Source organism: Protopterus annectens, chromosome 11.part0 (genome assembly GCF_019279795.1).
Source record: "Protopterus annectens isolate FY-2018-M chromosome 11.part0, PAN1.0, whole genome shotgun sequence".
In the NCBI taxonomy this organism is placed as follows: domain Eukaryota; kingdom Metazoa; phylum Chordata; order Ceratodontiformes; family Protopteridae; genus Protopterus; species Protopterus annectens.
In genome coordinates, this window is record NC_056745.1 from 1,553,666,656 (window position 1) to 1,553,691,386 (window position 24,731).

Consider the following 24,731-nt stretch of genomic DNA (forward strand, 5'->3'; position numbering starts at 1 on the left):
ATCACTAAAGTGGGACAGTGGGGTTTGTACCAAAACATATAACATCAGAATGGATGTGGCCACAGTTACACCCCAATAACACATCCACTGAGGCAGACCACACAAGATTTGCTGATAAAACAAAAGGATTAGTAATTTGCTCCTGCCTTTTTTCTAAAGATGCCATTTCCGGTTCTTTTATCTCTTTTACTATATTCACTTCTTCTAGTACAGTTATTTCTGATATACTTTTGATTGTAAATGGCCAGATTTCCAGCAATTTGTAATGAAAAGAGGTAGTCAAACAGATATCAAACATCTTACTTATTGTATAGTACTACATGCCTCAGAATGAATAAACAAATGAAAAAATTGAGTAACCATTTAAAGTCCCAGGGCTTACATTGTCCAATCCATTGCCATTTCTCAAAGTATTTTCATTTCTCTGAGGAAAGGCAATCTCAGAGTTATTATATATAAGTTTGGGGGCAGGGGTGGCTTTCCCACCACATCAGGGGGAGCACATGTGGGGCTTACCCCTGTAACAAGTTTAAAGGAGAAGAGCAACGTCCAAGATTTATTCTTCTATATTTTGGTCTTATTGTTTGGTATCTCAGGACTCATTAATGTGAGTCTTCATATTTCAGTAGGGAGCCAAAAATACTCAACCATCAGTCACAAGTAATATAAATAAACAAAAAAATACATACAACTTAATCAGAACAACAAACTTGTTTATTAGACACTGAGAAAATGTTTTAATTCTTCACTGTCACAGAACTTCATTAGATTAATTAAAACAACAGAAATGTTTTCTAAAAGGTTTTGTAAAGATCATGTGGTAAAGACGAACCAATTAGGGTCACCAATCAAGTTAGTCAATCCAAGTTATAATGACAAAATGCTTTTCAAATGTCCATTAACTAAGTAATAAATGTGGAAAGTATGAATTTCTTAAAAATGTGATAAATCAACATAAAACTATGTATAACAATGTATAAAACCATAAAACTACAACTTAATAAAAAGTGTAGAATAAGGCTGAAGGAGCAGTCTGAGTTCAGTTAAAACAGAATGTGCAGATATAGGCCTCAAACCACTGTAAATCACTATCAGTTCTATTTATCATTTATTTATTAGTTTACTGGGCAAACCAATGGCACAGCTGTCTCTTTCTGAGGGGTGATCCAAGGCCACAGTGGGGTTAAGTGACTTTTCTCACTGTCACTAATTGGGCAAATAGAGTCTGAAAAATCAAACCCATCACTACAAGAAGCAGTTTAACAGCTCATAACATTATTCCTTTGAGATAAACTACACAACTCTATGCCAGATTCATGTTTTCCTGGATTCACAAGCATTCACTATTTTCTTGCATGAAAAGACAACCAAGTTGCCTTCTCCAGGAATTGTTAGAGAGGTGCAGCTTTTGGTTTTGGATTTCCATCTGTAGCACTAATGACTCGGTGTCATAAATAGAATATCAGGCAGACAGGGGAGAACTGAATGTTCTCAGTCACTTATTTTCTCTGTGGCAATGGCTGCGATGGCACCCAGACATTAACAAACTTCTACTGGATGTAGAGTTTCCGACTGATCTTGGGCTTGACTGTCCTGTGAGACAAGCAGACGTTACTTGTCATTCCAAGGTCAGCTTCTGTTTAGAATAGGAAGAACCTATCAAACAAATATGGAACTGTAATTCACCTCAAGAAATCAAAACTTCACCCATACCAGTAAGATCATTTAGCCCCTGACATTCCCCTATGATTAGCCATTACAACTTCACTAGATGCCACAAAGGACTCGTCATTTTATCATCTTATATTTCTGCTGCTTGATCTTCACCTGCTAATGAGAGAAGATGGCACAGAAAAAAATTCACAATTTCCAAACATAAAACAACAGGTATTTTCAAGTTTTCATGAAAAATAGTGAAAAAACATTTCTGCACAATCTTCCTGACTGAATAACAACCCCTGCATGCTTTTAGAGCCAATTTTATATAAGAGATTGGACCTGATGTTGAACAGGTTCCCTATAAGTCATTACAATCCTCTCGTTTACTCTTTACCAGCTTATCTAGGGCTGAAAAACTCAAGTTGAAGTAAAAAGTCTACAAAAGTGCTTAAATGACATATGCCACAAATGCAACACCATGGAACCCTTGATTCACACCATACATCACCACAGTCTGTGGAACAAATTAAAAAAAATCCCTCTAAACTGAGGCATTTAATAGTATAGCTTACAGTTGCTATAGGGCAGGAACACAAAGTTTAAAAGTAGGACTGTCCCACATAAAATAGGATGGGTGACAACCACAGTCCTCTTATTTCTGCCAGCTGTATCTTATCTAAGTACTACTGTTTATACAATCACCAGTCACATTCCCTCATCCTCATGGTAGTAAATCTGAAAAGCATCTGGGTTATAATGCATATTTCATTAGGATGGGGAGATCTGATAACTACTGGGGTCCTCTATGTCGTCAACAGCATGTCGATGCCAGAACCAAACTAAATTAAATTTATTAAGTGCTTTCATTTACAATGTTGAGTAAACGTCATCAGAATAAAAAAAAAACCTTAAATCCAACCCATTTAAATTATTGTAGTCATCTCAAGTGTAAAATTAACCAATTAGAAAAAAAGATTCATGAAAATGCATAACAATTAATACATATTAACAGTAAAACATATAACAATAACAATTCATTATTAACAATCATTCATTTGAGAATAATTCATTTAAAAATATATTGATTAACCCCCCCCCCCCCCAGGCCTGTGGCTTCCGGAGCTCAGTCTAGAACAAAATTGCTAGCTGCCTTTGTGCATCATAAATTAAAAGTTTTCTTAGTAAATACACCCTCATGAAGTGGGTATGGAATGGTTCATTGAGGCACTGGTGGCCGAGTCATCATTTAGTTATGAGGAAATTAGGATGATTTCTGATTATATGGCTAATATTCTGGAAAATAATTATATTTTTTGGTGGAGAATATTTTAAACAAAAAAGTGGTATCACAACCGGTGCTATTTATACCCTATGTTTGCTAATTTTGTTATGTATGTATGGGAGAGTAAGTATCTTTATAATTCTAATTTCTTTAGAAAAATACAGTTATATTTGAAGTTCTTGGAAGATATTTTTATTTTGTGGAATGGTAATGTGACGTTGGAAAAGTTTTTGAATTATATTAATTCTGCAATTGGGTTCTTGAGTTTTACACATTCTAGTACTTTTGATAATTCCCATTATTAAGATGCCAGAATTTATAAGGATTTTGATCTAGGGAGGTTTGGGTTGCTTATTTACCAGAAACCACCCTTTTCCAATTCATATCTGGACTTTTCCAGCCAGCACCCATATAAACAGGAGGTTGGTTTAGTCAAGAGGCAAGCTGTGAGAGTTCCTACAATGACCCCTTGTGATTAGATTTATTGAAGAAATGGAGTTTTTTAAGAGGATATTTTAGAGACAGGGTTACCTAGGTTCATAAGTCATTAAGATTTTTGGTGAAATGTTGTCTGAAACTCACTGAATATTGTTGTCTATTATTATGGGAGGAACTATCATTAATAAGACTAACAATATTGCAGATTTAAAGATGAATTATTGTAGAATTATGATTTTTGCCTTATAACAGTAACTGACAAAAATAAGATTATTATGACCAGGACCTGGGAGGTTACAGTGGGCACTAATTATAACCTGTTGAATGATTTAGGCTACCACATTACATTTGTTTTTAACCAGGGAAAGAATATTAAAAATATTCTAGACTCTAGACCTGCAACCAAATTTTTAGAAAAATGTCAAGGTGTGGGATGTGTAACTAGATAACCATTTAAAATGGCAGGACACATTAGACCAAGTCCTGTAATATGGAGTCTGAATGGATGAAAGATTGGACATACATACACTAAGTCTGATATGCCATTTCTTGGAATATTCCCTTTTCGCCAAAGTATGATGATCTCAGAGCTAGTATTTATAAGTTTGTTGGCTGGGGTTGCAGGGGTGGCTTGCCTCAGCATTTTGACTGTCAACATTCCAATAAGGAGCTGTGTAACTATTGTAGTTAAATTTTGGGGGTGATTGCTTGTGTGTTGAGCATATAAGTTGAAATTTTAACTATCTTGGCAAGTGAAATTGTTAGAGTAATACAGTGGTTTTGTATTTTTACGAGTCAAGTCCAGCCTTTTACATCAGCAAGACTAAATGCTCACTAAAGGAACATATATATGAACACTGTTAAACATGAAAATAATGCCCCTTTTAAACATTCTGAGGTATGTAGTGGATTTAGGAAATTTGAGTTTTTTATTTTATTTTATAAACAATTAGTAATTCAATTTGGAGGGATGATATGAAGAATTTATTACAACTTAAAAACCTGCATTGGCAACTGAAGTTAAATGCTGCCATTTTTCCTGATGTGAATGACACCATCTCTGTTATGAGTTTATTTAACATGCATTCTGTAAAAAAACTTATTTTATCAATAACTTTTTAAGTTAATGATTCCTAAGTTATTGATTTTTAATAATGAATTTTTCTTGCGCTGTTTTAGATTTTGTATATATTAATTGTTATGAATATTTTTGATTGTGTTTTTCTCATTGGAAATTTTAAACTTGTGACATGACTGCAATAATTTAAATGGGTTGGTTTCAAAAAGTTTTTTTTTTATTCTGGTGAAGTTTACCCAAAATTCTAAACAAAAGAGCTTACTAAATTTAATTTATTATGGTTCTGACATGACCTTGTTGTTTTTTTAGGTCCTTCATGTTGTCAATCAGACTGCTTCTTCTATTATGGTTTTGTTTCATTTTTTTCTCACGTGGTTGCAGCATACAGTGACTTTGGCCCATCTTGCACTACATTCTCGTATGCATGTAGAGCAAGAAGCCCACTTGTACTAATAATTACACTGTGCCATTTTGGGTCTATTTTGTATTGCTCTCTGGTATTAATAAGGAGCAACACAAGAGTGCTGTGTTATCTTCCCTCCCCACAAAGCAGGTGAGCTACCCACTGTTTTTTTCAAACCTACCATCCCTAGCTGACCATCTGGCTTCTCAGGTCACTGGTCAGTCCTGGGTCATTGGTAGTACACTAACTCTATGATTCTGTGCCAGCAAGCAAGCTTGCAGGTTGCTGTTATTTTAGAGAAACAATTGTCTTTGTGCCAGACTCAGCCATGTGAGCTACTTAAAGGATTACAATGGATTAGAATGGACCATATATCTATTTAGCCAATAATTATGCATCATTTTTTTAAATCCAGGAGCATTAAAATGCCACAGATATTAGAGTTTATGAACATAACATAGAGGATTATGATCAGTTTTCTCAAGAGGCGAATATTGATATCCATTTCAAGAACACATAATTTAATGTTATGATTGGCAATTTGATCATAATTTTTTGTAGTGCTTGGAGCTTTATCTGCCCAATGTACTACCAGTTACAGGGAAAAAAATTACTAAGTTTTTTCCCAGCTGTCAAAACAGTAAAGCACTTAGTGATTGCTGTCAGAGATGTAGTGTAACATAGTCCATTATGTTTACACCTGCCTTTCATACCTCTCAACTGTTTAGATTTTCACAAGGATGTCCAGAATTTTGCTTCATATTTTCAGTCTTTTCCTCATAAAATCTGTATTTTTGGACATAGCACTGAGGGCTGAAGTCACTAAAGAATTGCACACATTTTCATACATTTCATTTTCAGAGTCCACATCTTTCAGGTAATGGATGCTAACACAATATCTTTTATTCTAGCAACTGAGTCTGTTTGAGGAAGTTGAGGACACCTTATCAGTATGGAGAGCAGACAGAAGCAAATCTTTTGTTGTGCCACTGTCATTTGCTGGTAAGTACTGGCACATTATGCTGCCTGGTGCTAGACCTGACCTTAATAACTTCATCAGGGGGTGCTTAACAATTGTTAAGGTCAGGTTGCATGCCATTCTAGCGCGTAACTGGTTTATCTTTTTCCGAATATTGTAGCATAATCAGTGTGATCCACGCAGTGCATAGATATTGTTACTGGACTGGATTGAAATGTACAATTTAGTAATGTTATTATTACTAATTGTACACATACCCTAGGATTCAGAAAGGCTTAGCAATATATGAAAGCCTTAAATCCAGAGGTTTTCACATCACACTGAACTTTTCTAATTCAAAGGTCACTCTGCTTCTGATGCCTATCCTCACAGGTTCCTCAGCAGGGACAGTAGTATTGCAGGTGATACCACATGCTAATGTAGCAGTCTGGAGGAGTGGCCAATGCTAATTAACCATATTCTCACCTCCAGAAATGGCTTCTGACTCCTCGAGATCACTTGTATGAGAGGTATGGGCCGCACTTCTTCTGTAATCTCTAAACATACATTTCCAAATCCTCAGTAACAATTATACTAGCCTGGAAATGAAGATGCAACCATTCATATTTATGATTTGCCTCAGCCTCAGGTTTACTACACAGTACTCTATGTTCTGTTTCAATTAAATGAATCTTCAGCTTTTGGGTCATCCCACAAAAAAGAAAACACATCTTTGATACTCTTATACTATATAGAGTTATTCTTTCCAGTGAACCACTATGTGCAACATGTTATTGCATCTTCTCTTACCATCCAGATCTAGAAGTCTCTTCTTTAAGGCAGTAACCTCTTTGGAAGACAGGTCAGCTTTTGTTGCCCTGGAAAAACAATGCTACCTTCACAAGAAGGAATTGATAAGCACAAAATTTGTTGAACAGGCACTATAAAATCCATAGTGGAAAATGAGGGGACATGCATACATTCTCAAAGAACAGCAGCCATCTTGGAACTAGGTAGTAGAAGTTATATATAAAGATTAGGTGTGGGAAACAACATGAGAGTACTATTTAGAAGCCAAAATTACAGCGAGTTTAGGGAACAAGATCAATTTGATAATAAAAGGATGAGGATTGTCATAAATAAGGGAGCAAGACACCAAAGAGACCTATAGCAGCTTGCCATTTGAATAAAAAGCTAGTGAATGGGATTTTATTTAAAAACAAAGACATTAGCCAGTTTGGAAAGATGAATCAAAAGAAACCACATAGCTTTGTTACAGTGATCTTAATGAGGATAGCAAATACAGATTTTAGAGTAGTAACCACCTTTAACCTGAAACATGTTAAGCAGTGTGAAAAAAATGATTGCAAGGTCAGCATGATGGTAATGCACACTGCAAGTGGATTAGATTACAGCCATGCTGTGGACATCTTTCCACTATATTGGATGATTTCATTATGTTTAATCAACCTTACTTAAATTCAAAAGGAAAATATTGACACAAGTAAATATGAGCATACATAATATCAAAAGCCCTAAAAATCGAACCTGAAAACATTGCAAAAAAGTAAACAATTTCCTTTTATGATTTTATGCTAAAATCCCTCCATAACACTAGCTTCTGATTTGTCTGAGTAGTGGTAGTGTTATGGAAAGAATATTTTTAAAATAGATGCAGGGTCAGGGTTAGGGCAAGGGTTAGGAAGCTTTGATCCCCTGCACCACCATAGTAATGTGTATTAATCATAACCCTGCCCCGGGCCTAACCCCAAGCCTAACCCAACACCTTACCTTGAAAAGTACCTTTCCATAACACTAACACAATAAAAGACAGGCTTAGACACACAAACATGCCCCAATACACACTCTAAACACTAGACCTATCTCTTTACCTATTCCATTCCCAAGCCCTAATCCACATACACTCACTTACACAAACACACACACACACACACACACACACACGCACACACACACACACACACACACACACACACACACACACACAGACACACACACACTTTCTAAATTGATACCCTTAGCTAACCCTAACTCACACATACTCACTCACATGCACGCACACTAAAGTTAAACACTTACCTAATGCTTATTCTAACCCTAACCCCAAATATACCTCAGACACTCCCACCGCTAATTAAACCCCACTTACCTTTTTCAGCAAAAAGAGCCTGTCAAGCTAAAAAAACACAAAATCTCCATTTTTGGGGCTCAAGGTTGCAGAGAAGCTTCAAAATAAAGTAGTCAAACAGTAGGTCTTTGGATGGATCAGACTCTTACCTTAAAAAATTGTCTAGATTCATTATATTCCCAACTACCTGTAATTAGAACAACTACATCATATTCAAGTTGCTAATTCAAAATGCCTGTTTCTCACACAAATAAAATGGATTTTTCTGTCTTAAATGATACACTTTCTCATTAGTTGTTAACCCATTCCATACTTAAGCTTCATAACAAATGTAAGCAAGTCTAGATCTAAATCTAGATGACTATATCTTGATCAAAATATGTGGCACCCGTTGTATCACTTAAAAAAATACTCTGCAAGTCAAACTTTCTGGTTCTACTTCAGTTGCTCTTCCATAATGAAGCAAGAGTATTTCTACTTCTGTACATCACTAAATTATTCTCTTTATTATACCAGATTGACTTTTACCTTCAGTTTCAACGGCCTTCATTCAGAACGTTTTTACTATCCCTCCAAATAAATGCTACACTAGTGACAATGTTACCTTTATTTATTTATTTTATTTACTTTTTCATTAATTCATTTGTTTGAATTTAACTGTGAGGTCCAATGTATAAGAGTCTTTTGAAGTAGAGATGAGATCCTGGGAGAAAATCTGCAGATTTACATGGTTTGCTAGCAAGATGTGTAAACGTGTATGTGCATATGTGTGTGCGTGTGTGTGCACAGGTATATCTATATCTATAGCTATATATATATATATATATATATATATATATATATATATATATATATTATAAAAGAGTATATAAACTTTAGGATGAAATCTTATGCAGACCGATAGAATCTGAAGAAATCCACTTCCTGATATAGCTCTAAAAGTCCTTCTGATTATTTTTGTCTTAGAAAACTAACTGTACAAGACATTTACATTTTATATCACATTCTTAGTGTAAGTTGGAATAATTTAACCAAAAAACATTCATTGTCTAAAACAGCAGAAGTTTCTTTTAGAAACATAATGCTGTTAAGGATGTGGTAGTTCATTGCAGCACTGCTCCTTTGAATATTAATTCAGATATGTATATTTTGTGGCCATTGTTCCAGTCAGTGTTAATTTATTCTGTAAAATGATAATTGCACTTACCCTGTTACGAGGAAAATATAATAATTCATTTTGTAATTGTGACAGAGACTATGCTGTATATATTGCCATGTGTGCATGTTCTTGCTTTATGTAGATATGACTTAAAGTTATTTTAGAAAGTGTATTCTTGATCACATGAGAGAAATTAGAGATAGCAGTATAAAGTTTGCATTGCATAATTAATTATGTGTGTTCATCACTTCAGTATTTGCAGTAAGTAGAGAAAGATGTAAATGAAGAAGATAAAGAAACATGTTTACTGAAAATGGAATCTGACTAGCAAATTATGTTAGATTCTTCTCACAACAAAGGTCTTAACAACATGCTTAGTGCGTTGTCTTATTTAAAAAGGATGTAATTCCCAGCAGCTCGGAGGCCACAGTCTTCCATCCAAAAACTCATCTCTCTGACAGCTTGTATGAACTGCTGCTCAGTCTCAAACCTGATTACTTCTTCTGGCAAGGTATGGCATTAAAAGTGTACATTATGTTTCTTCACATATGATGTGTAGAGAGTATAAAAATTATATTGCTTCAAATTATTTTGCCTGCTTTTAACTACCTGCTGTTTACAGGAAACTGAAAGTCCCACATTTTAAATTATTCTGCAATGTGAAACAAATTTTCTTTTGTTTCACATTATTTCTGTGTATATATACAAAAGGCTTTTGAATACAATGGCTACGATTAGTTTTTTTTTTTTTGGCCCAATCTCTGTCTTCTTTAATTGTGTCATTTCTATCCCAAATCTCAATGCCCTTCTGTCTGTGGGATGTAAACATCTTTGAATTTGTGACTTATAGTTCTGTCAAAGCAAAAAAGCAGACTGTTGTTAAGATTCAAACTGCTTCTGCACTATGTGATGGAACACAATCTAATAAGCAACCAGTCTGATGTGTTCATGTTAAGTAAAGGTGATTGTTTTATTTTAGTTATATGCAAAACAGAGATGGAAAAGCAATTGAGAATCAAAATGGCTTATGACCTAGCTGGTCCACCTTCTCCTAGAAGTAGAGGAACAGCCTAGCAAGTATGAGTACATGCTGTTATAATATCTAAAGAAAAGCATACCCATGTCACACTGCTCATGTAGGTAGGAAGAGACATCATTACTACATGGAGAGCTGATGGAAACAACTGGAAACAATTTACTGAACAAGCAGACTGTGATTGGATTAGACTGTGAATGCCTGGAGTACAATTTAAAATGTTGATAAAATCCAAGCACAAAATATAAATTCATACAGGAAAAAGGATAATGGCATGTCCCCTGAACTAGAGTTTGAGGGTATTGTACATGTTTTCTGCATGGGGGATGGTAATATGAGAGTCTGGGTACTTTCCGCAAGAGCCTTTTTGTCATTTTAAATACTCCTTCTAGCTCTGTTTGGTGCATGATGATCTAGATAAGTTACTTGAATGTATGCATGACTAGGTTGAATTTATTTTTGTGTGTTTTATTGAAAAAGATAAGAGCTGTTTTATTCAGTATTGTTAATAAGTCTGTCTTAATATACAGATTCAGGTATACATTAGTAGAAGGGCAGATTTTACAGTAGTTGGAACAAAAATAACCAGAAATGTCAGACTAAGTGGTTCAAAGAAAAGCCACTTCATTTACACATACAGAAAATGACTAACCTTCATTTTTTCTCTTTTATGTAGACATGGTTATTTTTAAAAAGCAAGTTATAGCCACTCAGTCTGAAAAACTTGAGTGGTTGAATTCTTTGAAGTTGGATATGTCTGTGTAACATCAGTTCTGCTTAAAAGAAATGTTAGTAATTCTATAAACAAATGTCACCCAATGAAACTACCAAGTTTAATTTTGACCATTTGTGTATTGTATACATTTAAAATGCTTAAATAGGAAAAGAATGTATAGCAATTACATTTATCTGAAAAAAGTAATTTTTTTCCCAATGCAATGCTTAGGTCTTTTTAATGTTTCTTTCTGTTGCTGTAAAGATTTTCTGGCTAAAATATCAATGATTAAGTCGAAACATAGTATTTATAGCTGCGTGACTGCACACACACATGAACCCACCTTTGATAATAACATGCTATTAACACCTCCGAAATACACACTCACACACATGCACACACACACACACACACACACACACACACACACACACACACACACACACACACACACACACACACACACACACACACACATTCACACACATATCAATGCAAATCAAGTAAAATCTCAACAAGCATCTAACAATTTTTAATACATCAACAGTGCCTACAATGTTTTCTGCACTGGTGTAATTTAAATGGGTCTATATTAAATCACCGAACGCTTAAAAAAAGCGAACGGTGATTGATCGACCCTATGTAAGCAAAAGTTTACAATATCGAACTGTCAGAACAACAGAAAAAATTAATTTAAACATTACATTAAGTAGGGGGCTTCGCACTCCACACCCCCCACTTAAATATACCAACTCCGAGACTGCACTACAGTGCCGAAAATGGCAAAGTACCGAAGCGACAAGCAAATTCTTTCCCAAGGAAAGAATTCGCTTAACAGCCACTTCGATATTTTCCGTTTTCTGCCTTTTAAGTTAGACCAAGACGCATTCAAAAGAATGCGTCTTCGGTCTTCTAATATAGACCAGATTTAAAGGATCAAACTCCCCAAGTAATTAGTTATACAAACATCTAGAAGGATTCTCTACAGGTTGCTGAGGTTTCAGTTAGACAAAGAAAAAGATTTTAGTTGTGTCATTTCTATCCCAAATCTCAACACCCTTCTGTCTGTGGGATGTAAACATATTTGAATGTGTGACTTATAGTTTCATCAAGGCAGAAAAAATGCACTGTACTTAAGATCCAGGTTGCTTGTGCACTGTGCACAGAATGCAGCCTGTGCACTGGTAAAGATTCTCTTGCTTTGGGCAATGTTTCCCTTTTTCAAGTTTGTGTAAGTGTGATTACTATATATATATATATATATATATATATATATATATATATATATATATATATATATATATATATGTATATATATATATATATATATATATATATATGGATTCACTTTATAATCTCAAAATATTTTAGTATCTCGAGACTATAAAGCCGAAAATTCAAAAAAACGACAACCCACAACCACGAAATTCACAATTGCGATCATACACATACACACACCACCACACAAATAAGCACAAACACACCTACCTAACTACACTATAACAAACAAAATGCCACACACAAACACAAGATAAGCAAACACACCTATCCTACTTATAAGCAGGGGTGCAAGCCCCCCTGCACCACCCATGTGGGGGGGCTGCACCCCCCCACTTATATATACTAACGCCGAGGTCGCACTAAACACACAGACACATAAAACCCACTACTACACATACTCACACACACTAAAATCCCTACCCAATACGCTTAAAAAAACACCACTTACCTGAATCCCCAATTAAATCCACAAGCCGCACCACACATCATGAACGTGCCAACACAACTGCAAATTCGACATTTCTGCATTCGATATTATGCAGTTTCATGTAACTGCACTTTTGGCTTTATAGTCTCGAGATACAAAAATTCAACATTTTAGTAGCATTGCACTGTAAAATGGAAAGAATATATAGGGCCACTGAAGAAACTGTTGTAGCTTTTTTGTACAGTTTGTGAACTTAAAAAAAATGTATGATGTAACAATTCAAACAGAAATCACTCTTGATTTCAACAAATTCTCTAAAATTTTTATGAAGAAGCAGTAGAAAACATTACTCTCATTAACCAAGAAGGGCACCCTAAGAAGGTAAGAAAAAACGTATTTTAGCTATTTCAATGCATGTCTGAAACCCTGCATCTCCTTACAGTACAACTTGCAAAGCCTTCTCTGTATACCACCAAGTTACTTTTCCTTAATTATCCAGTGCCGCAGACACAAAACAGATGGGAACAGCCTACCAATCAGAGTTTTCCCATAGAAATGAGTCCTAATGTGATTCCTAAGTGTGTGCTGATAGTGATTCTTTTGTTTTGGGAATTTATCCCGATTGTACTTATGCAACCATAGAGTTAACATCAGATGGTGTATGTAGGGGGTGTTCTCAAATCAAGAAGAGCACGAGGGCATGTCCCCCTTGCTAAGACATTTACAGTTTATCTATTTGTCTTTGTATATTTCACACATTAGTTTTCAACATTATGGCTTGTGAGGCTTTTGAGATTCTGATTACAGTAGTGGAATCCATTGTAGAAAATATTTGTGAAAAGCTTGCATTTGTCTACTGAGTTATACCTAAACTCAGTATAAATACCTACTTATTAACTGCACGAGGACTGTTGTCCTCTAGACTCCTTTTTGTAAATGTAAATTTTGATGATTCTTTTTCTATAATTATTGCTGTCAAAATAGGAACTAAGCAGCACGAAATTTGTCAGTTCATCCAACAATTGAGTCTCTCATGCACTCATTCTCATCACAACAGCAAAAGCTCCAGTTCCAATAAGCTTCCACTATAAGTACATGAAATGAAAGTAAATGCACAGAGGATAATCATTCCCAAACTGCCTTTGCCACAAATATCTTGCCAAAAAATACTTTTTAAAGTGTTTTTTTGCAAGGGTCCAAGCCACACCCCCCCACATCCCCTGATGTGAATGGCAATCCCCTCAAACTCCCCTGGACTTATATACACCAACTCCATGATCGCACCAATTCAAAGGCATAGGAAATTCCCACAAAAGTGAATCACTTTCTGCACGTTTGCATTCATCAGTGAGTTGAAACTTGGGTAGTTGAAACTGAAGAGTTCAAGCTTCGCCCACCAGTAGGTTACTCTCCCAAGCAACTGCTACAAGATGCAACTGCCAATGACATGCTTCCTTACTCCTGCACGCTGATCCTTCTGCAACCTGTGGGTGAGCAGCACTGTCACTTTTCATCTTTTTATTCTTCCAAGAATCTAAGAGCCTGAAGTGTGAATTCAGACCAGAATACAAATACTTTTTATAACAAAAACTATTATTCAATGAAGAAGGCAATAAGGGAGGAAACAGCTGCAGGATGATGGGAAAAAACATACTAGAAAAAGAATGGGCAAAACCTTTACAATTAAAATGAATGCTGTCAGTATGGGTTGTGCTTAAGAGACGGATATGGGATGATAATGATAAGGCTAACGAGAGGATAACAGATGAAACAGAGGCAATATTGAGCAAAGAGTAAGAGGGTGTGGATGCATTTTGGAAGAGTTCAATTTCCATCTATTCTTACAAGAGATGAGAGACGGGCAGCTGTTAGGGGGTTATAAGATAAAGACTCCAAAAAGGAGGATAGACTTAAAACAACGCTTTACAAATATAACCTAATTTTTTTCATTTGTTTTATGGTATATGAAATGCATATGAAGAATTATGATCAGGAGACCAGTCATTGGAAGTTTAGTTTTGAATGAGAGACTTAATAAAAATAATTGACTACAACAACATGGCTCAAAAGATGATTCTGTTTACTTTTCCCGAGGAATAAACATTTAGCTTGTTAACTTTATATGCCCATTCATGACATATGCAGCACACATGTTCTGCTTACTTAAAGTGCAGATGCATGGGAAAAAAGATGTGGTATCCTGTTTCTATTTACACATCCATTTACTTGATCAGGAACTGAGTCACTTAAATCCAAAGAAAGCTTCAGCACTGTATGAGTGTGAAACAGTGCATTGTGGGAGAATCTAGTGGGATGAGAAAATTGCCTACTACACCAAGTATGTTAATAGAATGTAGATGTGCTTTTGGCTAGCTCCAGTATGGCAACGTTTTATAGTATAGCTGGCGTTTAATCTTCTTGCAATTTTTAAGTTCACGGTTCTCTGATAAACAACATCCATTTTAATAGATCCTGTATAGTATTTTATATTTGTATCCATGTTTGCATCAAGTGAATCTCTAAAAACAAAATGTATGCAATTGTAGAAGCTTAATTTATTAAATGCTGAAAGGAAATTGTAAATGTCTATAAAACAAGTGTTTTTTTAACTCAGTTGTTTTAATCTATAAGTAAAATTGTTACTGTATCAGTGTTTGTAGATAGGTTGTCACATGACATGGCTGGTATTCTTTTAAGAGGTTGAATGTTGTTAATTCATTAGTTGTGAGGAAGTCCTAATACCTATATGAGGAAATTACTTAACTGTATTCATTTAATTAAACTTGCTCATGGTGAAAGTCATATTAATTTTCTTGTTATTAGTTAGAGGTAACAGCAAGCATTTGTTTGCTGCTGTTCTGCTCTAAAAACATCATTCATAACAAGTCCAACTAAAAATCCTGTTTGCATGAGGTCTTAGTGTGTAGTGTGACTGGAATATTAGTACTATGACATGAGTGCAGTGCTGTCTGGTAACTGTCCTATACTTAATAGTATTCTGAATGCTGAGAAAACCAAATGTATTGTTTGGATGGCTTGGGAAAGAAAACCATGCCTAAGGAGAAAAGTCCACCTAAAGAACCTGCTCACTAATTGTGAAACCTATGAATGCTGATGAACCATATAGATTACTATTATATGTTTCTAGTAGCTCCATTTATCTTTTTCAAAGAAATCAAATTCTTATTTTTAATGGTTGCAGATAAACAGGTTAATCACATATATTATTGGAGGTATAATATAGTTTTATTATACAAGATTTCAGGCACTAGCCAGTCAGTTACCTACTTCTTCTACCTCCTTAACCAGTCCTACTGGAAAAAATCTACCCGCCTTTAGTCTTCAACCAATCTCCACCTCCTATATTAGAACTCTATTAAAGAAACTCAAACCATCCTCCCTATCGGCTGATCATCTCCCAGCCGAATATCTACAACTAGCATCTGACGTAATTGCCTATCCCATCTCAATCCTGATAAATAGAACTATCACTGAGGCCACCATCCCTTCAATCTGGAAAATATCATACGTCATACCACTTCACAAGGGAGGCGTCTCTACGGAAACATCGAACTATAGAACTATAGCAATATTGTCGCCTATAGCAAAAATTATGGAAAGGTGTGCTCACAAGCAACTCCTACACTACCTTACCCTAAATAATCTTCTGTCAAAAACACAACATGGGTTTCGCCCTCATCATAGTACTACCACTGCCCTCCTTTCCTTTGTTAATTCAGTTAACAACAATCGGAACAACAAATTAATCACTTCTGCTCTCTTTCTTGATTTGTCAAAAGCCTTTGATATGGTCAATCACCAACTATTGCTCCACACCCTGAAAACCCTTCACCTCGATAACCTAGCCCTACGTTGGTTTAATGCTTACCTTTCTGGTAGACAACAAGCAGTCCAGTGGCAAAGCACACTATCTCACCTGCTACCAAATACCATTGGAGTTCCCCAAGGCTCTATACTTGGTCCCCTTCTCTTCTCTGTATTCATAAACGACCTACACTCAGTCATCCCCAGTGCCACCTGCATTCAATATGCAGATGACTCCACCCTGATCTGTTCTGATGTCTCTCTCCATAATCTCCAAGTAGTCACCCAACACTGTTTTGCTGCAGTTGAAAAATGGTTCTCTGAACGGAAACTCATTTTAAATCCCATAAAAACTAAGCTACTTCTTATCTTCCCCACTTCTGGAACCCCCCCTAGGCCTATATCCACCACATTCTAATAATATTATCTTTCATGTTCAATCCATCAACAGTACCATCATCGAGCCTGTCACCAACACCAAACTACTAGGTGTTACTATTGACCACAAGCTCAAATTCGATGTTCACATTAGTCAAACTATTAAAACAGTAAACAAGAAACTAGGTTCCTTGTACAGAATCAAGAACTTTCTTACTCCGTATACCAAACTAACTATAGCACGGTCACATCTTCTCTCCACCTTACTGTATGCCTCCCCTGTCCTATCCTTCCTCAATAAAAATGAGCTCAACAAACTCTCAGTTGTCTATAACCATATCGCTAGATTTGTCACTGGTTCACCTTACCGTACTCATCACTGCCACAACCTAAAGAAACTTGAATGGTTAGAATTACCTAACCTTCTTAAATTCAACCAACTTATGGAAGCATTTAAAATAATTAAGGAACCAGAAAAAAAACCCTCTCTGAACAAACTCCTGACTCCCTACTCCAACCTTAACTGCCTCCGATCTTCTAATAGTGTCCTGGTACAAACCATGAAATCAAATAACTCAGGAGGTGATGCTATCTATGCAAATTCTATTGGAAGGCTCTGGAATTCCCTTTCTAATAACCTAAGACTAACAACTTCCCTCAGCCAGTTTAAAACTAGTCTCAAGTCTCTGCTTAAGTCCCACTGGCTATGCCCTTGTGACAATCCTGGCTGACCATATAACTGCCTACCACTCACACACAATTATCTAATGGACTCTTCACCTTAAATCTCTCTAGATCCCTCTAAACCTATTCTCCAAACGCGTTTGTCCCTCTTAGACTGCCCCCCCCCCCGTATAACCATAGAATTGACCTGTGAAAGATCATATATCCTTTTCCCTGGTGATCTTAAGCTCAAACCTCATTACTTATTACCTACCTGTATATCTGGGTATTTACTTATCATGTATTTGTGGTATTGAATAGAGTGTATTTGTTAATAAGTACCTCTGAACTCTGTATACTATTATTGCTGCTTATGTTGTTTTATGTAGTGTTATTGTTTCTTTTTATATGTGGAGCTTTTCTCCCCGGGTCTCTGCTGAAAAGGGATATGTATCCAGTCGGACTAACCCGGTAAACAAATGTAAAATAAAATAAATAAAATAAAATAAATAAAATAAAGATGATTATTGCCCAGGGATTGCATTACAAAACCTGATATATTGTGTGCTTTTGACAATGATGTTATAAGCAGTGTACATCTTTGCTACCCTTTGACAAATGTATAAATAATCAGTTGTAACAGCTGAATGTACAGTCAGCAAGGTAATCCTGTTTCATTACAATTATTTTATTATCCTCACTGCACAGATTGTCCTCTTTAACCTGCTTGTGGTACCTAGGATTAATAAGAGAATATTTCATATAAAAGTTATATTTGGGAGCACAATAGCATTAGTATCTTTAAAAAGTGGTCATTAAGTCAGCAGGTAATGACATTTTGGATGAGTTTTCCCACATCCTCTTTTGTTTGAAAGTATAATGTGCAGATAATACATCCCCAACAATTTTCAATTCCTTCTCCTTTCCAACATTAACTGTTTAAGATTATCTGGTATTAAGTAGAGGCCATTTGTACAACAGTAAATGTATTGCTTAGTTAAAAAATAGACTGTTTCAGTTAGAGAATAAATATTCCCCATGTCTCAATTTTTTTTTTTTTATTTTTCAAATACATTTGGATGAATTCCATAGTATTTATACATAGCATCTTAAATAACTATGTACACTATTTACATTAGCCTGACACTACAACAGATCTTAATGTATACAGTTACTTTATAAGTATGTCCAATCCATTATCAGTGTTTGATCAATTATTGTATAGTGTCAATCAGCGATAGGACTTTTCCCCCAAGGGTTGTTAATAAATGGCTTTGGATAAATTCTTAGTTCTTTAATTTTAATTCCCAATAATGCTGTTGTCTTCAGTAGGCTGTAGAAATCTTCCAAAGTTGGTATTGTGTTTGTATTCCATCTTCTTGTTATACACTACCTTGAATTTGCAAGTATAGTCCATACTAGATACATGTTTGACCTATTCAAAATGAGGTCCAAAAATGCCCAAGATGTAATTCCAGGTTTATTCCAAACGCACAAGTTAACAGCATACACAGCACAAAGGCAGTAGAACCAATTCACCAATGACCCAGGTTTCGTCCCAAAAACATTGACTTCATCAGATTGGTGAACTAGTGCCACTAATATATATCAAAATAAATTGAATAATTACTCTCAATTAACAAAGAATTTAAAACTCCAAGCAATAAACAAAGTAACCCTTCGATGACTCTAAATATGCTCAGTTTAACACAATTAAAATACATTTTGAAATATATTGTATATGAAAAAAAATATATATGATATTATATATAATTACATGTCTATATATATATATATATATATATATATAAAATTCATAATTTCATCCATACATAAAAAACAAAATGTATATAATAATATCTCAAAATGAACAATACCTATTCTAAGGGTATGTATTAAAAACAAACTGTAAAATGTCAAATACTATAATACACAATAAAGGTAATAATACTGCAATATGATGCATCAACAAACTAATTATACACATATTCCCTTAATAATATATATAAAAAAATAAACAATGTTAGAACATTTTTCCATATATATATATATATATATATATATATATGGTTCCCATTCAGAAGCCTGAAACATCATAAGCCTGAAAATCAAAATCCTGAAACCAAAAGCCTGAAAATTCAGAATCCTGAAAACTCAAAATCCTGAAAGACCAAAATCCTGAAAGACCAAAATCCTGAAACTCAAAATCCTGAAAACACAAATAATGCTAATATGTCACTATAAAGACACTAATATCTACCAACTGACCCTGACCCTAAACCTAACCCTAAGGTCCGTCACTATTGCACACTCACCTGACCCGCCTAACCCTAACTCACTTAAACCGCCTAACCCCAATATTTGTCACTATTGCATACATGCCTAACCTGCCTAACCCTAACTCACTTAAACCGCCCCTAACCCTAAAATAAAACCAACCGCACACTTACCTGACCCCAACGCATGACCTAACACCACAGGGCTAACAATAGCAAAGCCACAATGACATCAGTATGTCTATTTTGTGTTTTCAGGATTTTGAGTTTCAGGATTTTGGTCTTTCAGGATTTTGGTCTTTCAGGATTTTGAGTTTTCAGGATTCTGAATTTTCAGGCTTTTGGTTTCAGGATTTTGATTTTCAGGCTTATGATGTTTCAGGCTTCTGAATGGGAACCATATATATATATATATATATATATATATATATATATATATATAAAAGGAACATATTGTGTACAAATATTAAGTCAATAAATATTGAACATTGGTGAAAAAACTAACAACCTTTAATATTTTTAAGCCTAAGCCAGGGCTTGATGGAAATATATTCGTTCAACCCTGGATCGCTACAAGCATCAAGCCTAAGTTGCCATATGAGCTCGCTCATATCAAGATGGTACTGAGTGATTCTCCCTTGTTGATCCAATGTCACCTGCTGTATGACACAGAATTTAAAATTATGGGTACTATTAGCTGTAACATGTCTTGCCAGAGCATTAACAGATTTTTTATGTTGAATGTCCAAGATATGTTCTTTTATCCTATCCCTGAACCTTCTACAGGTCTTCCCAACATAAAATGCCCTGCACTCTTGGCATTTAGCTAAATAAATCAAATTTTTTGTATAACAATCGTAATGACCTCTAATTGAAATGACACAATTATTTACACAAATTTCTTGTCCTGTTGTCAAAATGTGTTTACATGTGGAACATCTACCACATTTAAAATGACCCTTACTTTTGTTACTAACTACCTTGCACTCAGCTGAACCTCTTTCAAAAATATCCTTCAGTGACAAGTCCTTCTTAAACACAAATTTAGGCTTTTGTAAGAAAAGCGAATGTGCTTCCTTACTTTTATGAAATACCTCCCAATATTTCATAACAGTGTTGACAATAAACTCTGAATCCCTATTGTACTTGAGAATGTACAAAATAGTGTCACTACCATATGTATTTTGTTCAATGTTATTTTTAGAATATCCAAATTGGTCTATGTCTGATGTCATAACTGGAACCAATACATTATTATTTCTTTTTAACTGAATTTCCTTCCTTAAATCCACACATAATTGCTTCGGATAACCTCTATTAAGAAACATTCCTATAATAAAGTCTAATTCTTTCTGAAAGTCCAAATTGTCACTGACCATTCGTGCCGCCCTAACCATCTGCCCTTTCACTATGGCTTTTTTCTGATGACTAGGGTGCCAGCTGTCGAAATGTAGATACGAATCTGAGAAAGTAGGTTTTCTATATATTGTTGATCTCATTTTACCTTCCTTTTTATCAAATATTAACCTTACATCTAAATAATCTACCTTGTCAGTGTTGATTTCATGTGTGAACTTCAAAAACCATACCGTATTATTAATGTAATGAATAAAGTTATCCAACAATGGTTTGTCACCCGTCCAAATAATAAAAATATCATCCAAAAATCGCGAATAAATTTTAATGTATGGGCTGAATTCACTTTTGTGTACATATTCTTTTTCCCAATAAGCCATAATATATATATAATTTTCTAACATTGTTTATTTTTTTATATATATTATTAAGGGACTATGTGTATAATTAGTTTGTTGATGCATCATATTGCAGTATTATTACCTTTATTGTGTATTATAGTATTTGACATTTTACAGTTTGTTTTTAATACATACCCTTAGAATAGGTATTGTTCATTTTGAGATATTATTATATACATTTTGTTTTTTTATGTATGGATGAAATTATGAATTTTATATATATATATATATATATATTATATATAGACATGTAATTATATATAATATCATATATATTTTTTTTCAAATACAATATATTTCAAAATGTATTTTAATTGTGTTAAACTGAGCATATTTAGAGTCATCGAAGGGTTACTTTGTTTATTGCTTGGAGTTTTAAATTCTTTGTTAATTGAGAGTAATTATTCAATTTATTTTGATTTATATTAATGGCACTAGTTCACCAATCTGATGAAGTCAATGTTTTTGGGATGAAACCTGGGTCATTGGTGAATTGGTTCTACTGCCTTTGTGCTGTGTATGCTGTTAACTTGTGCATTTGGAATAAACCTGGAATTACATCTTGGGCATTTTTGGACATCGTTCATTTAGTTATACTAGTTTGGTGTTGTACTGTCTTGGTTCCTATTCAAAATGAGGACCTTCATTCACATTTAATAATACAAGAGCTTTATTTAAATAAAATGATTCATTAAATAAAGCTTATAGAAAGTTACTAATACCGTTCCAAAATGGCTTAATTTTAACACAATCAAAGAAAATGAGGTTCCAATCTGCATCGTGCACCTGCTCACATCTCCAACATATTCCTTTTATGGAAGAACTAATTTTATTGATTCTGTCTGGGCTTAAGAATGCTCTGTGCTTTCCAGTATTGTGTAAAGGATGTATATTTTATTGATAATAAGATATCTGTTTTAATATCTTCAGTTAACTGTATTGAGTGTCCTTTTGTTGTATATTTCCAATATGAGGTTTTGGGTGTTGTTTTATAGTTTATCAATATTCTGTAAAATTTTGAAATACTATTTCCTATGACAAAGTCATTATATGTGATTTCATATATGTATTTCATAAATTTAGGTATTTTTTTTAAATGAAGAATTGTTAATTATTCTACATAAATCTTGGGAATATGACAGAATACTCTGTAAAGTTAGCCAGTCCTGTTGTGGAATTTTGTATGTTATTTTTATTACTTGCATATCTAAAACTTTTAGTTCTTTGATACATTGGAGTCAAAAAATCCTTTCTGTTCCCAGGAATTAATAATTTCTCTATATATTTTATGTGGAAAGTTCTTTGTGACTATAAATGATGTTAAAAGATCAAACCAAATTTTTAAATCTATATTTGCATTAATAATTTTCCCAGATGAGTCAATGTAGTAATTAATCATACAAGTTTTAATGGGTTTAGTTATGTTATATTGCATACTAATACATATTATGTACCATGGCAAATTGTTTTTATTTGATTTTTTTTTTTGTAAATAAAATTAATTTATTGATATTACAATTAGTAATTCTTTCCAGTTTGCAGAGTAATTTGGACTTATCAAATCTGAGATTGTTTTAGATATTAATGCTTTTATATATGTTTCTATAACAGGAAAGTTTAATCTTCCCTGTCTCCATGGTCTGATGTGATGTATTAAAGCTATTCTCTTTCTTTTGGGAAACCATAACAATTTTACTAGGCATGAATTTATTTCTTTAAGTATATTCCTTTCTGGTAACAGTTATATTGCCAAGGATATATCTAGGTTCTTGGACAGTAAAACCATTTTTTTATTAACTGTAGTCTATCTTCAAATGTTAATATTATTTTGTTCCATTTTTCCACTGAGATTTTAATTGTATTGATGATATTATTGTAGTTTTTTTAGACTAATTCATTATTATCCTTGCATAACTCAATTCCTAGATATTTTAAGGTAGATTCGTGTTTCCCTATGATGTGACCCCCCCCTTAGTCTGCAGTTCTTTTTATTTAAAATTAAAAATTTTGATTTTGCTTTATTGTAATGGAGTCATGAAGTCATGTGAAATTTATCAATTAATATATCTAATTCTCCTAATGTCTCTTTTGTATTAAATAATGTCAGTAATATGTCATCAGCAAATAGCATTACTTTAGAATTGTATTGTTCATAAACATCTATTCATTTGATTTTTATATTGTTATGAATATTTCAATAGCCAGAGCAAATAGAATTGATGACATGTGACATCCTTGTTTAGTGCCTTTTGTTATATGTATAGATTCAGAGGTAAAAGGACCTAACTTGACATACGCTAAATTTTATATATATATATATATATATATATATATATATATATATATATTCTTTATGAGATGAACAAAGGATGCAGGAAATTCAAATAGCATTAGGATTTGGAATAAATAGTCCAAATTTAGGGAATCAAAGGCTTTCTCTATATCTAAGCCAATTATGAGTGTTTATTTTCTTTAGTAACATAATCTATAAGAGAAATTATCCTTTTAATATTGTTGTGTGTGTCTATGATATATAAATCCAGTTTGATATTTATTTATTGTTTTGGATAGCGTTATTTTCATTGTGATAGTTATATATTGTCCTAAATATCATATAGTCAAAATTTAATAATGATATAGGTCTATATAAGGTACAGAGGTTTGGGAATTTGTTTTCCTTTAGGATTGGTGTGATTAAGGAATATCTTCAAGCGGATGGTATTAAAGCTTGTGACTGAATTTCTAATAGAGATTTATGGAAGAAGGATACCATCTTTGAAGGAAAAAGTTTATATAGTTCCATTATTATGCAATCTATACCTGGAGCTTTATTATTTTTACCCTCTTTTTATTGTATATGTAATTTCTTTGTAGGATATGGGTGCTTACAGATCTAGTTTTAATTTGTCTGGTATTTTTTATATTAGAACATTTTTCATTTAGATTTAATTGATCAATGTGTATATTTTCTTTTTGAAAATGTTCCATATAGTGATTTCTCTAGGCATCAAGAATGTCACCTATATCCGAGACAGTTTTCTCTTTCGTTTCCTGGAAGATATTTTTAATGTTATTAGCTTTTGATTGTATTTTGATTTTTGTGGATAAATTATGTAGATATTTTGGAGAAGTGTTCAAAGTATTAATTTTTAGTTTTTCTAAAGCTAAACTAGTTTTATGTGTTAGAATTTCATTGTATTTATTGTTTAATACTTCTGCTTTCTTTTTCATCTCCAAATGATTTGAT